Source organism: Panthera pardus, unplaced genomic scaffold, assembly GCF_024362965.1.
Source record: "Panthera pardus isolate Hobbes unplaced genomic scaffold, ASM2436296v1 HiC_scaffold_27, whole genome shotgun sequence".
Lineage (NCBI taxonomy): Eukaryota > Metazoa > Chordata > Mammalia > Carnivora > Felidae > Panthera > Panthera pardus.
Genome location: NW_026526843.1, coordinates 60631840 through 60648400, shown reverse-complemented (window position 1 = coordinate 60648400; position 16561 = coordinate 60631840). Strand labels below are relative to the sequence as shown.

General features: G+C 36.7%; 1 long non-coding RNA gene across 1 annotated transcript; it reads right to left on the bottom strand.

Moving 5' to 3' along the window:
- Positions 1-3059: 3059 nt before the first annotated feature.
- Positions 3060-11708, bottom strand: LOC109255076 (uncharacterized). Its single transcript, XR_002075082.2, has 3 exons — positions 11565-11708; positions 10962-11050; positions 3060-3308 (listed from the first exon to the last, which is right to left on the bottom strand). It is a non-coding gene; the product is annotated as an uncharacterized LOC109255076 (long non-coding RNA).
- Positions 11709-16561: the final 4853 nt, after the last annotated feature.

Sequence of the window (16561 nt, the reverse complement as noted above, 5' to 3'; positions counted from 1 at the left end):
TTCTATATAGATGATTTCATGTCATATGCAATAAGTAAAAGTTTGATTTCTTCCTTTATTTGGATACCTTTTTGTTGTCTGATTGCTGAGGCTAGGACTTCTAATACTGTCATACATAATTGTGGTGAGAGTGGACATCCCTGTGTTGTTCCTGACCATAGAGGAAAAGGTCTGAGTTTTTCCTCATTGAGGATATTAGCTCTGAGCTTTTCGTATATGGCCTTTATGACACTGAGGTATGTCTCATCTTTCCCAACTTTTTTGAGTTTTTATCAAGAATGAGTGTTGTACTTTGTCAAATGCATTTTTTGCATCTATTGTATAGTTCATATCCTTTCTTTTATTAATGTGGTACATCTCACGGATTGATTTGTGAATATTGAAACACCTTGCAGCCCAAGAATAATTCCACTTGATCATGGTGAATGATTCTTTTAATGTACTGCTGGATTTGATTTGCTAGTATCTTATTGAGAATTTGCATCCATGTTCATCAGGGATATTGTCCCATAATGCTTTTTTAGTGGAGTCTTTGGTTTTGGAATAAGGGTAATACTGGCTTCATAGAACGAGTTTTGAAGTTTTCCTTCTATTTCTTTTCTTTTCTTTCTTTTTTTTTTTTTTTTTTTTTTTTGGAGTAATTTGAGAAGAATATGTATTAACTCTTCCTTAAATGTTTGGTAGAATTCCCCTGTGTAGCCATCTGGCCCTGGGCTTTTGTTTGTTGGGCAATTTTTGATTACTGATTTAATTTCTTTGTAGGCTATTGGTCTCTTCAAATTTTCTATTTCTTCCTGTTTCAGTTTTGGTAGCTTATATGTTTCTAGGAATTTATCCATTTCTTCTAGGTTGTCTGTTCTGGTTGCATATAATTTTTCATAACATTCTCTTATAATTGTATTTCTGTGGTTTTGGTTATTTCTCCCATCTCATTTGTAACTTTACTTACTTGGGTCCTTTCTGTTTCTTTTTGATAAATGTGGCTGTGGGTTTGTCATTAATATTTTAAAAGAACCAACTGTTGGTTTCATTGATCTCTTCTGTTTTTTAGCGTCTATGTCATTTATTTCTGCTCTAATTTTATTATTTCACTTCTGCTGTCTTTAGGCCTCATTTGTCATTCTTTTTCTAGCTCCTTTAGGTGTGAGGTTGAGAATTTTCTTGCTACTTGACATAGGCCTGTATTACTATATACTTTCCTCTTATTACCATTTTATTACATCCCAAAGGTTTGGACCATTGTGTTTTCATTTCCATTTGCTTCCATTTTTATAAATCTTCTTTAATTTACTGATTAGTCCATTCTTTAGTAGCATGTTGTTTATCTTCCATGTATTTGTGGTCTTTCCAAAATTTTTTAATGGTTTACTTCAAATTTCATAGAGTTGTGAGCAGAAAATATGTATGGTATTACCTCAAACTTTTGTATTTGTTGAGGCCTGATTTGTGAGCTAGTATGTGATATATTCTGGAGAATGTCCCATGTGCACTTGAAAAGAATGTGTATTCTGCTGCTTTAGGATGAAATATTCTGAATATATTTGTTAAGTCCATCTGGTCCAGAGTATCACTGAAAGCTTTTGTTTTCTTGATTTTATCCTTAGATGATCTATGTAAGTGGGGTGTTAAAGTCCCCTACTATTATTGTATTTTTATCAATGAGTACCTTTATGTTTGTTATTGTTTTATATATTTGGGTGTTTCGTGCTGGGGGCATAAACATTTACAATTGTTAGATCTTCTTGCTAGATAGTCCCCTTTATTATGATACAGTACCCTTCATCTCTTCTTACAGTGTTTGGTTTAAAATCTCATTTGTCTGATAAAAGTATACCTACTCTATTTGCATGGTAAATAGTTCTCCATCCCCTCACTTTCAATATGCAGATATCTTTAGGTCTAAAGTGAGTCTCTTGTAGGCAGCAAATAGATGGGTCTTGTTTTTCTATCCATTCTGACACCCAAAGTCTTTCTATTGGAGCATTTAGTCCATTTACATTCAGAGTTATTATGGATAGGAATGTATTTATTGCCATTTTATTACTTGTTTTGTCATTGTTTCTGAAAATTCTCTCTGTTCTTTTCTAGTCTTTTGTCATTTTTGATCTTTCCTTCCCATTCAAAGAGGACCCTTTAATATTTCTTGCAGGGCTGGTTTAGTGTTCATGAACTTCTTTAGTATTTGTTTATCTGGGAAATGCTTCATCTCTCCTTCTATTCTGAATGATGGCCTAGCTGGATAAAGTAACATTGGCTGCAGATTTTCCCCCATTCAACACATTGGATATATCATGCCACTCACTCCTAGCTTGTCAAGTTTCTGTAGGAGATTTGCTGTTAACCTAAGGGGTCTTCCCCTGTATGTTAGGGACTTCCTCTATCTTGCTGTTAGGAATTTTTTATCACTATATATTGCAAACTTAATTGCAATATGTGTTTGTGTTGGTCTGCATTTGTTGATTTTTATGGGAGTTCTTTGTGCCTCCTGGATTTGGATGTCTGTTTCCTTTCCCATATTAGGTAAGTTGTAAGCTATTATTTTAACAACTAAACCTTTTGCCCCCTTAGTTCTCTTTTCTTCTTCTGAGACTCCTATGATATGAATGTTATTACATGTTATGGAGTCACTGAGTTTTCTAAGTTTACTCTCATGATCCATCACTCTTTTTTCTCCCTTTTGTTCATCCTCATTATTTTCTATAATTCTATATTCTATATCACTTTTTAAAAATATTTTTGAGAGAGAGAGAATGAATGAATGAATGAATGAGAATGACTAGTGGAGGGGCACAGAGAGAGGGAGACACAGAATCTGAAGCACGCTTCAGGCTCCAAGCTGTCAGCACAGAGCCTGATATGGGGCTTAAACTCATGAACCACGAGATCATGACATGAGCTGAAGTTGGACGCTTAACTAACCGAGCCACCCAGGCACCCTTCTTTCTTGTATACCACTTATTCATTTTTTCTGCTTCTTCCATCCTTGTGGTCATTACATTCACACGGTTTTGAATCTCAGATTGAACATTTTGCATTTCTGCCTGTTTTTTTTTTTTTTTTTTTTTTTTACTTCTTTCATCTCTACAGTTAGGGTCTTTCTGATGTCTTCCATTCTTTTCTCAAGCCCAGAAAGTATCTTTATGATTGTTGCTTTAAATTATACATGAACCATATTACTTGCCTGTTTTGATTAAATCTCTGGCTGTGACCTTTTCTTGTTTTTGGGGGGGATGAATTCTTCCACCTCAGCATTTTGTCTATGTCTCTGACTTCTTCTGTGTTAGAAAAGCCTGTTATGTTTCCTGCTCCTGTGAGGAAGGTATTTAGAAGAAGAGGTCACTGGGGCACCTGGGTGGCTCAGTTGGTTAAGCGGCCGACTTCGGCTCAGGTCATGATTTCACAGTCCGTGAGTTCGAGCCCCGCGTCGGGCTCTGTGCTGACAGCTCGGAGCCCGGAGCCTGTTTCCGATTCTGTGTCTCCCTCTCTCTGCCCCTCCCCCATTCATGCTCTATCTCTCTCTGTCTCAAAAATAAATAAACGTTAAAAAAAAAAATTTAGAAGAGGTCAGGTCATATAATGTCCAGGGCCTGGCATTTCAGCATGTGTCTGTGGTATGTGCTGTGTGCAAACTGATGCTGTGTTTCAGGTGTCCTATCCCTCAAGCCAGTTGTCTGTAGAGGCTCTTCTTGCCTACAGTGGACAGCATTTACACCTTGGCCAGAGTGTGATGAGTTTTAACTAGGTGTGCTCTGGTCAGCTTGATAAATGAGACTTGATGTTATTTCCACTAGAACTGAAGCACTGCAGAAATGTACATTAAGTAGGCTGTATTGTATGAGAGTGAGGGGATTGTGCTGGTCTTCTGGGGAAGATGCCTGTTCTGTTCATCCTTAGGAACATCTGCCTAAGAAAAGCAGTATCAGTAGACTGCAGGTGGCAGGACTTGGTGTAAGCAGGTTAGGCTGCGATTTTACAGGGCTTTGCTGTTTACTGAAATTGGTTTGTGCTGAGGAAGTGGGAAAGGGAAATGGCATCAGCCAGCTACTTTACCTGCAGAGATGGGAATCTGTGCTCGCTGCTCTCAGGGAAGCCCTCCCAGAAGAGTGAATAATTTTCCTTTGTGTATCCTGTGTTTTTCAATTGCTGTTTTCACACTGTCTCCAGGTTGCTTGCCTACCTAGTGCAGCATAGTGCGCTAGGGCTTTGGGCTCTATCATAGCCAAGCTTGCTGACTTTCAAAATGGCAAACTTAAGGGACCTGGTGTTCCAGAAACCTGTGCTGATCTTCTTGGAGAGGGTCTAGCCATGCTGGGAGTGATACAGGTTAGATCCAGAAGGGCAGACATGCCAGAGGAGAGAGGCATGGGATTTGAAGCAAAGCAGGATAAACAGCCTGTGTCTAGGTTAACGGCACTTACCAAGTGTCTGTGAGCCTATGCTGAGGGGCAGGGAAGTGAAATGGCACCCACTGACTCCCTTGTCCCTAGAGGCAATGACACTTCTCATAGATGTACTGCAAGAAGAGGGAATATTCTCCTTTCCAGTTCCCCAAGCAATCTGCAGGTTGTGCTATTTGCCCTGGAGATGCTTGACTGTCTTCTCCCCAGGAGCAGGACTGCACCCTCACAACTGTATCGCAGATGGGCCCTCAGACCTCCCAAATTCCAGTCTTTGAGCCCCACTGGTGGGAAAAACTCATGAAAATGCTGATTTTCTCTTATTTTTCCAGCCAATGGCTTTGAGGAAGTGTTAAAGAGGTTAAAGAGGGAGGTTAGAGAACATCCTACTAACGAATGAATGGGTCAAAATAGGATATTAAGGAAGAAGTTTAAAAAAATATATGGAAGGAAATGAAAATGAAAACACAACAGTCCAAACCTTTGGGATGCAGAAAAAAGCAGTCCTAAGAGAAAAATACATTGCAGTTCAGGCCTATCTCAAGAAGCAAGAAAGGAACCAAATATATAACCTAAACTCACACCTAAAGGAACTAGAAAGGCAGCAGCAAAGACAGCCCAAAGCCAGCAGAAGAAGGGAAATAATAAAGAGTAGAGCAGAAATAAACAATACAGAATCCATAAAAAAAGAACAGATTAACAAATCCAAGAGCTGGTTTTTTGAAATAATAAGTAAAACTGATAAACCCTTAGCCAGATTTCTCAAAAAGAAAAGAGGACCCAAACAGATAAATCAATCAAACCAGGAATCAAAGAGGAGAAATCACAACCAATAACACAGAAATACAATTAGAGAATAGTATTAAAAATTTCATGCCACCAAGCTGGACAATTTGGAAGAAATGGACAAAGTCCTAGATACTCACATACTATCAAAACTCAAATGGGGACACCTAGATGACTCGGTTAGGTATCTGACTTTGGCTCAGGTCATGCTCTCGTGGTCTGTGGGCTCAAGCCCTCCATCAGGCTCTGTACTGACAGCTCAGAGCCTGGAGTCGGCTTCGGATTCTGTATCTCCTTCTCTCTGTGCCCTCCTTTGCTCATGCTCTGTCTCTCTTTCTCTTTCTCAAAAATAAACATTAAAAGAAAAAGTCAAATGGGAAGAAGTAAAATTTGAACAAACCCATAATGAGCCAACAAATTGAATCGATTATCCAAAACCTCCAAACAAATAAGAGTCCTGGACCAGATAGCTTCCCAGGAGAATTCTATAAGATATTTAAAGCAGAGTTAATACCTATTCTTCTGAAGCTGTTCTAAAAAACAGAAATGGAAGGAAAGCTGACAAGTTCATTCTATGAATCCAGCATTACTTTGATTCTAAAACCACACAAAGACCCCACTAAAAAGGACAATCACAAGCCAATCTCCCTGATGAACATGGATGCAAAAATTCTCAACAAGATACTAGCAAATCTAATTCAACACCATATTAAAAGAATTATTCACTATGGTCAAATGGGATTCATTCCCAGGCTGCAGGGCTAGTCCCATATTTGCAAATAAAACATGATACATCACATTAATAGAAGAAAGGATAAGAACCATGTGATCCTGTCAATAGATGCAGAAAAAGCATTTGACAAAATACAGCATCCTTTCTTTTTTTTTTTTAATGTTTATTTATTTTTGAGACAGAGAGAGACAGAGCATGAGCAGGGAAGGGTCAGAGAGGGAGACACAGAATGTGAAGCAGGCTCCAGGCTCTGAGCTGTCAGCACAGAGCCCGATGTGGGGCTCGAACTCACGAACTGTGAGATCATGACCTGAGCCGAAGTCGGACGCTTAACCGACTGAGCCACCCAGGTGCCCCATACAGCATCCTTTCTTAATAAAAACCCTCAAGAAAGTCAGGATATAAGGAACATACCTTCACATCATAAAAGCCACATATGAAAAGCCCACACCTAATATCATCCTCAATGAGGAGAAACTGAGAGCTTTCCCCCTGAGGTCAGGAACACGATAGAGATGTCCACTCTCACCACTGCTGTTTAACATAGTGTTTGAAGTCCTGGCCTCAGCAATCAGACAACAAAATGAAATAGAAGGCATCTAAATTGGCAAAGAAGAAGTCAAACTTTAACTTTTTGCACATGACATGATACTCTATGTGGAAAATCTGGAAGACTCCACCAAAAAGCTGCTAGAACTGATACATGAATTTAGCAAAGTTGCAGGATATAGAATCAATGTACAGAAATCTGTTGCATTTTAAACACCAATAATGAAGCAACAGAAAGAGATCATGGGATCAATCCCATTTACAACTGTACCAAAAACCATAAAATACCTAGGAATAAAGCTAACCAAATAGGTAAAAGATCTGTATGCTCAAAACTATAGAAAGCTTATAAAAGAAATTGAAGAAGATACAAAGAAATGGAAAAACATTCCATGTTCATGGATGAGAAGAACAAACATCATTAAAATGTTGATACTATCCAAAGCAATCTATACATTCAGTGCAATCCTAATCAAAATAGCACCAGTATTTTTCACAGAAATAGAACAAACAATCCTAAAATTTGCATGGAACCACAAAAGACACTGAAAAGCCAAAGTAATGTGGAAAACGAAAACCCAAGCTGGAGGAATCATAATCTTGGACTTTAACCTGTATTACAAAGCTGTAATCATCAAGATAGTATGGTACTGGCACAAAAACAGACATATAAGACCAATGGAATATAATATAGAATCTAGAACTGGACCCACAAATATATGGCCAACTAATCTTCAATCAAGAAGGAAATAGTATCCAATGGAAAAAAAAAAAGACAATCTCTTCAGCAAATGGTGCTGGGAGACCTAGACAGCAACATGCAGAAGAATGAAACTGTACCACTTTCTCACACCATACACAAAAATAAATTCAAAATAGATGAAAAACCTAAATGTGAGACAGGAAACCACCAAAATCCTATAAGAAAAAACAGGCAACAAACTCTTTGACCTAAGTGGCAGCAACTTCTTACTAGACAAATCTCCAGAGGCAAGGGAAATAAAAGCAAAAATGAACTATTGGGACCTCATCAAGATAAAAAGCTCTGTACAGTGAAGGAAACAATCAACAAAACCAACGGCATGGGAGAAGATATTTACAAATGACATATCGGATAAAGCGTTAGTATCAAAAATCTATAAAGAATTTACCAAACTCAACACACAAAAAGCAAATAACCCTGTGAAAAAATGGGTAGAAGACATGAATAGACACTTTCCCAAAGAATACATCCAGATGGCAAACAAAAAATGAAAAGATGCTCAACATTGCTTATCATTGGGGAAATATAAATCAAAACCACAATGAGATACCACCTCACACCTGTCAGAATGTCCACAATAACAACTCAGGAAACATCAGATGTTGGTGAGGATGTGGAGAAAGGGGAGCCCTCTTGCACTATTGGTGGAAATGAAAACTGGTGCAGCTATTCTAGAAAACAGTGTGGCTGTTCCTCAAAAAATTAAAAATAGAATTACCTTATGACCCAGCAACAGCACTACTAAGAATTTATCCAAAGGATTCAGGAGTGCTGATTTGAAGGGGCACATATACTCCAATGTTTATAGCAGCACTATCAACAATAGCCAAATCATGGAAAGTGCCCAAATGTCCATCTATGATGAATGGATAAAGAAGATGTGGTATATATACACAATGGAATACTACTCAGCGATGAAAAAGAATGAAATCTCGCCATTTGCAACAACGTGGATGGAACTGAAGGGCATTATGGTAAGAGAAGGCAGTCAGAGAAAGACAGATATAATATGATTTCACTCATATGTGGAATTTGAGAAATGTAACAGATGACTGTAGGGGAAGGGAAGGAAAAATAAGATAAACACAGAGAGGGAGGTAAATCATAAGAGACTCTTAAATACAGGGAATTGACGGTTGATGGGGATGGGGGGTTGGGGTGGGGAAAATGGGTGATGGGCATTGAGGAACTTGTTGGGTGAGCACTGGGTGTTGTATGTAAGTGATGAATCACACGAATCTACTGAAGCCAAGACTACAATGTATGTCAGCTAACTTAACAATAAATTTAAGAAATAAAAATAAAAATAAAATAATAAAAAAGAATTTTACAAGTGAAAAATTTAATTTTTGTTTCAAATAAATAATCTTTACCATTTAAAAAAAAGAAATACTAATTGAGCACCTATATTTTATGCCAGTTGCTGATTTTTAATGCATCAATATGGTATATTAGAAAGGTGATATGTACTATGGTGAAAAATAAAGCAGAGATGGCAGATAGGGAGTACAGAGCACGTGGGTACGCTGTTGATGCACTTTTAAGTAGGATGATCAGGAAAGACATCAAAAAAAAAAATGACATCAGAATAAAGAACTGAAAGGAGAGTGGGCAATGAGGATATCTGCAAGATGGAGGAAAAACATTCAGACTGGCACATGTAATGTATTTTAGACAAAAATGTACTTGGTGTGTTTGGGAAATAACAAGGAAGCCAAGTCCTTAAGCAGAGTAATAAGCAGTAATAGAAGATAAGTTCAGAAAAAGGGGGTGAGGCAGATCCAGTAGAAGTTAAGGTCAGAAAAAGGGGGTGAGGCAGATCCCATAGGGTATTATAGGCCATTGCAAGGAATTTGGCTTTTAATTTGAATCAGATGTGGAGCAACGGGAAGGTTTTGAGCATAAGAATGACATGATCTGACCTGTTTTAATAGGATCACTCTGCTATGTCAAGAGCAGACTGTAGATATTACTAAATTGCTTTCCAAAGTGGTTATGCCAATTTAAATTGTAACTACTCATTAGCATGGTATGAGAATTTGGGCAACTAAGTGTGTTCCATCATACCTCTATTTCTTTTGTAAGTTTTGGTTGAGTTTTTATGAAGAATGTTTTGTATATATTTGAATGTCCCCAGTACCTAGCACAGTACCTGAAGCAGGTGAAGGTGCTTAGCAAATGTTGGGTGAATGAATCTCAAGATTTTTTAGAGCTAAAAGGCATTTATATATCATCATATCCAACCCCTACATTTTATAGCTAAGGAAACTGAAGCCCAAGGTACTGAGTATCTATCTTAAGGTCCCAAAGTTAATTAGTGGTAGAATAGGGATCAGAAATCCAAGGGTCCTGACTTCCAAGTCATTTTTCCAACTCACTTGTGTTTCCTAAACTTGACTGATCATAAAATCATCTGCAGATCAACTCAAGGAACTTGAATAAGAATCAGAAACTCTAGGACAGTGCTTCCAAAACTTGGTGCATAAAAATCACTGAGAATCTTGTTAAACTAATTCTGATTCAATACATCTGTGGATAGGGTCTGAATTTCTACATTCCTAAAGAGGTCCCAGATGATACAGATGTTCCTAATTCTTGAACCACACTTGGGGGAACAAGGCTTTAGAGGAGATATAAAATGTCTAAATATATACTCCCTATAACATATACACATGAATTCTTTCTTTTTCTTAACTCTACAACCTAAATATAGGCATGTTCTCTTATTATTTACCTCTGTGAAAAGAGTTATATAGAATAAAATTTTGATGGATGGTTGGTTGTTTTCTTCCTAATCTGTCTTGTAAATTTACAAGATTTAAAAAAATTTTTTTTTATGTTTACTTATTTTTGACAGACAGAACATGAGCGTGGGAGGGGCAGAGAGAGAGGGAGATACAAATCTGAAGCAGGCTCCAGGCTCCGAGCTGTATGCACAGAGCCCGATGTGGGACTTGAACTCATGGACCTCGAGATCATGCCCTGAGCCGAAGTCGAATGCTTAACCGACTGAGCCACCCAGGTGCCCCTAAATTTACTAGATTTTTAATATTGTTTCCATGTTAGCAAACGAAGTAATGGTAACAAGTTCTTTGTTCGTTTGATTGACTATGTGATAGATTCTGGGATCAAAAAAAAAGGGATAATGAAAGAAATTTTCTATATGGATATTTAAATTTCACAAAACTTTGTTGCTTGCTCATGTCACATGGAAACTAGTTTCAAATTTTAATTTTTTTGTAGCAGATCTCTAAGTTGCAGGTTTTGAAAATATCTTGGCTTTATGACAAATAATTGATCTTGCAATTTATTATTTGGTCACCTGTGACTTGTGCATAAATAACACTCCAAAAAAGTACATAAGGAAGCAGAAGAGTATTTGCAATGAGATTAATTAGCTGAGGATTAGGATAATACCTAATACCCACTAACCTCAATGAGCCTCTAATGCAATGCCTTCACCAAAAAATACCACTGGAAGCAAGGTAGAACCAAGTCCTATACTTTTGAGACATCTGATCTAGTATAATTCTTAGAATTTCAAAACAGGATAAGGGATGTCATCTTCCAACATGTCCTCAGGAATCTGGAGCAGAGCGTACTTTTCTTACTTACATTTTGGGGAGACACTATGTTTAGCGCACATTCTGGAGATGATTTAGGCTCAAAAGCCTTTATATTTTTATGTTGGGTTATTTTAAAAAGTTATCCGAAGTAGAGAAAGTCTTCTTACCTGTTGCTACTCATTGTGTCTTCCATTTGTTGTGTTTGAACATAAAGTGTTTCAAACTGGTGTTCAAATTTGTCCATCAGGGCAGAAATCTGTAAATAGAAATATGGTCATAAGAAAAACTTACACTGAAAAGATGCTATCTTAACATCAAATGATTTTTTTTTACCTTTTCAAGATTCATACTCCTCAATGTAGCATCAGTAGACTTGATTACACCTGCCATAGACTTAGTTACCTATTGGGAGTGTAAAAAAAGATTGAGCATCCTATAAGTGGTCTCAAAATTTATTCAGTCTTTTAAATATATTACTTACAGATCAACTTATGAAATTTGTCTACCCTTTCCTTAACAGTAAAAATACAATATGTATTTCTTGTCTGGCACTGACCATCTTTTATTGACTCTTCATTGGAAGACAATTAATTAGACCTTAGTTTTTAAAAGCCACTTTCAAAATCATTTTCTGCACTAACCACTTTGACTATGTCTCTCCTGACCATGAAGGCCTTTATCAGCACTAATAGATGTAGCTATCTGACAATTCAAAATACACATTGAACGTAAATCAATAGTTCCTATTATTTACAAATATTAAGCCTTACCTTGCCCATTGTTACTGCAATTTGAACTCTGGCTGCCACAGCATCAACTCTAGCACTCATTCTCAAAAAATTAATTGCTTGGTTCCTCTGGAGGATTGCATCTTCAGCATGTATTCTTGCAACTTCTATATTGCCTCTCTGAATGGCCTGTTTTAAACAGAGCAAAATTAAATAGTGGCAAAGGCAAAGAGCAAGAGTAAATATTGGCAAAGAAAGGGAGAAAGTACAGCCATTTTAAAAAGTTTCCCCAATTAACCTATTTTTAACGGTATTTAAGAACTTTTATAATTATTTTTTAAGAAATAAAATAATTTATACTTTATTTTTTAAATTATAATTAGAAAACATGATTAATATGTTAGGAAATTAGAATGAAGTTTAAAAATTTGCCCATAATTACATAATTGAGCCACCATTATTATAGCATATAGTATTCCAAGTAAATAATATATTACAATATAAGTTTACTACAAAAGTACATGTGTATACTGTGTTTTCACCCAGTATTTTGAAAAATAAAAACAGCTTAATTCATTAAATACATAACTGCATCATCATTTCTGAATGCTGTGTTGTATGTACCATTAACCAGGGCTTTCCTATGCTCCTCATAGTACATAAAATGATTTTAGATGTAACACACACATAAGTATCTTCATTTTACTTATGGATTCACACTTTTCTTGCTATAATAGCTTTGGCCAGGGATAAAGTTAAATGTAAATTTATAGAAAAATATGAAATAGTTCACGTGGTCTTCCAATAGAGCAAAACAGAGAAGATACAGAAGTGACCGAAGTTTGAGAACACGGATCAGTTAATATCCATGATTGCTGGGTATTTAGTTTGTTTCTAATTCTTCAATAATATAAACACCAATGTGATAAATATACTATTATATGCAATCTCACACACTTTCCAAGTTTTTTTTTTTACTAGCTAACATCCATAACCACACAGCTACACATTTTTTTCTTGCAATGAGAACATGTAAGATCTACTCTCTTAAGAACTTTCAAATATACAATACAGTATTATTAACTATAGGCACCATGGTGTGCATTACATCCCTAGGACTTATTTTATAACCAAAATTTTGTACCTTTTCACCACCTTCCCCATTTTGCCTACCTCCCTCCCAACATCCCACCTCTGGCAATCACCAATCTGTTCTCTGTATCTATGAGCATTTTTTTTTTTTAAGATTCCACATAAACATAAGTGAGATTATATAGTATTTGCTTTTCTCTGACTTATTTCACTGCTAAGTTTTAATGACCTCAAAGTACATCCATGTTGTGGAAAATGGCAGGACTTCCTTCTTTCTTTGTGGCTGAATAAGATTCCATTGTACATGCATTCTACATTTTCTTTTCCCATTCATCCATCAATGGGCACAGGTTGTTTTCATGTCTTGGCTATTGTAAATAATGCTGCAATGAACATTAGGGTAAAGATATCTTTTTGACTTAGTGGTTTTATTTCCTTTGGATAAATACCCAGAAGTAGAATTCCTGGGTCATATGGCAGGGTTTTTTTTTTAATTACTTAAGGAAACTCCATTTTGTTTTCAACAGTGGCTGCACCAATTTACATTTCTACCAACATTGTACAGGTTTCACTTTTCTCCACATCCTTTCCTACACCTGTTTTCTTCTTGTCTTTTTGATAATAGTCATTCTAATAGGTGTGACTTGATAATTTACTGTGGTTTTTATTTGTATTTCCATGATGATGAGTGATGCTGAGGACCTTTTCATGTGTCTCTTGGACATCTGTATATGTTCTTTGGAAAAAAAATTTCTATTTGGATCCTGTGCCCATTTTTTAATTTTTTTAATTTTTAATTTTTTAATTTTTTTAAATTTTTTTTTAATTTTTTTAAAGTTTATTTATTTTTGAGACAGAGACAGAGCATGAACGGGGGAGGGTCAGAGAGAGAGGGAGACACAGAATCAGAAGCAGGCTCCAGGCTCTGAGCCATCAGCCCAGAGCCCGACGCGGGGCTCGAACTCACGGACTGCGAGATCGTGACCTGAGCTGAAGTCGGACGCTCAACCGACTGAGCCACCCAGGCGCCCCTTAATTTTTTTTAGACAGAGAGTACAAGCAGGGGAGAGGGACAAAGGGGGAGAGAGAGAGAGGGAGAGAGAGAGACAGAGAGAGACAGAGAGAGACACAGAGAGAGAGAGAGAATCTCAAGCAGGCACCATGCTCCTTGCAGAGCCCAACACAGGGCTTGATCCCACAGTCCTGGGATCATGGTGTACTTTGAGGGCATTATGCCAAGTGAAATAAGTCAAGAAAGGTGCCCATAAACAATACATTATAAGGATAATACACTATGATCAAATGGGATTTAGTCCAGGGATGCAACAATGGTTCAACACACAAATCAAATAATATGACACAACATATTAACCAAATGAAGTCTAAAAATCATAATATCTCAATAGACATGAAATTGGAATTTGACAGAATTCAGCATCCATTTATAACAATTCTCAACAAAGTAGATACAGAAACACTATACCTCAATGTAATGAATGCCACATATGAAAAACCCACAGCTAACATCACCCTCAATGGTGAAAAGTTGAAAGCTTTTCCTCTAAGTTCAGGAACAAGACAAGGATGCCCACTATCATCACTTCTATTCAACATACTGTGGCAAGTCCTACCCAGATCAATGAGGCAAGACAAAGAAATGAAAGGCATTGAAATCAGAAAGGAAGAAGTAAAACTGTCTCTATTTGTAGGTGGCATGATGTTACATAGAGAAAACCTTAAAGATGCCACCAAAAACCTGTTAGAATAAATGAATTCAGTAAATTTGTAGGATAAAAACCAACATACAAAAATTGTGTTTTCACATACTTCTAATGAACTATTAGGAAAAGAAATGAAGAAAACATTCCCATTTACAGTTGCATCAAAAATAATAAAATACCTAAGAATACATTTAACCAAGGAAGTTCAAGACCTGTATACTGACAGCTATAAGACATTGTTAAATTGAAAGAGACACAAATTAAGGGAAAGATATTCCACGCTTATGGATTGGAATAATATTTTTAAACGTACATATGACCCAAAGCAATTTATATATTTGGTGCAATCCGTATCATAATTCCATTGGCATTTTAACCAGAACAAACAATCCTGAAATTCATATGAAAACACAAAAGACCCCAAATAGCCAGAGCAAACTTGAAAAAGAAGAACTAAGATAGAGACATCATGCTTCTTGATTTCAAACTATACTACCAAGCTGTAGTAATCAGAAATTTGGTACTGGTATACAAACAGACATATAAATCAATGGAACAGAATAAGGAGATCCAGAAATAAATCCATGCACATATAGTAAATTAATTTATGACAAAGGACCCAAAAATATACAATGAGGAAAGGACAATCTCTTTAATAAATAGTACTGGAAAAACTGGACATTCACATGCAAAAGAATGAGATTGGATTGCTGCCACACCATACACAACAAATGTCAAAATGGATTGAAGACTTGAACATAAGAAAGCATAGGCAATACGCTCCTTGACATTGGTCTTGGTATTAATTTTTTGGATTTGACACTAAAGCCAAAGGCAAGAAAAGCAAAAATAAATGAGTGTAACTACATCAAACTAAAAAGTTTTTCACAGCAAAGGAAACATTAACAAAATGAAAAGGCAACCTATAGAATGGGAGAAAATATTTGCAAATTGTGTATCTGGTAAGGTTTTAATATCCAAATTTATAAAGAACTCATGCAACTGAATAAGAAACAGAAAAAATCTCATTTAAAAATGGGCACAGGATCCTTGGGGCACCTGGGTGGCTCAGTCAGTTGACCATTTTACTCTTGATTTCAGCTCAGGTCATGATCCAAGGGTTGTGGGATCAAGCCTCGTGTTGGGCTCTGCGTGGAGTGTGGAGCCTGCTTAAGGTTCTCTCTCACTCTCCCTCTGACCCTCTCCCTTGTTTATGCTCTCTAAAATTAAAAAAAAAATGTTTCATGTATTATGAAATGTGGTGTTTTAATATTTTGTTGAGGATTTTTGCATCTATGTTCATCAGGGAGATTGGCCTGTAATTTTCTTTTCTTATAGTTTCCTTGTCTGGTTTTGGTATCACGGTAATGCTGGCTTTGTAAAATGAGTCTGAAGTGTTCCCGCTTCTTTTATTCTTTGGAAGAATTTGAGACGGATTGGGATTGTTTCTTAAATGTTTGGTATAATTCAGCAGTGAAAACAGTTGGTCCTGGACTTTGTTGTGAATTTGCATATCTTAATACTGCTGTGTTTGTGTGAGATCTGGAACTTCAAAACTCATTTTTGTTCTCAATATACAAAAATATCAAACTAAATTTCTTTTCATGCTTTCATTTTTTAAATTAATTATTTATTCATTTAAGTTCAAGTTAGTTAACATACAGTATAGTATTGGCTTCAGGAGTAGAATTTAGTGATTCATCACTTACATATAACACCCAGTGGTTATCCCAACAAGTGGCCTCCTTAATGCCCATCACCCATTTAGCCCATTACCCCAACCACCTCCCCTCCAGCAACCCTCAGTTTGTTCTCTGTACTTAAGAGTCTCTTGGGACACCTGGGTGGCTCAGTTAAGCATCTGACTCTTGATTTCGGCTCAGGTCATGAACTCACAGTTCGTGAGTTCAAGTCCCATGTCAGGTTCTGAACTGAAAGCTCAGATCCCGCTTGGTTTCTGTCTCCCTGTCTGACCCTCCCCCACATGTGCTCTCTTGCTCTTTCTCTAAAAATAAACAAACACTTAAAAACAAAGAGTCTTTTATGGTTTTCCTCCCTCGGTGTTTATCTTATTTTTTCTTCCCTTCCCCTATATACATCTGTTTTGTTTCTTAAATTCCACACACAAGTGAAATCATAGGATATTTATTTTTCTCTGACTTATTTCACTTAGCATAATAATACCCTTTAGTTCCATCCATATTGTTGCAAATGGCAAGATTTCAT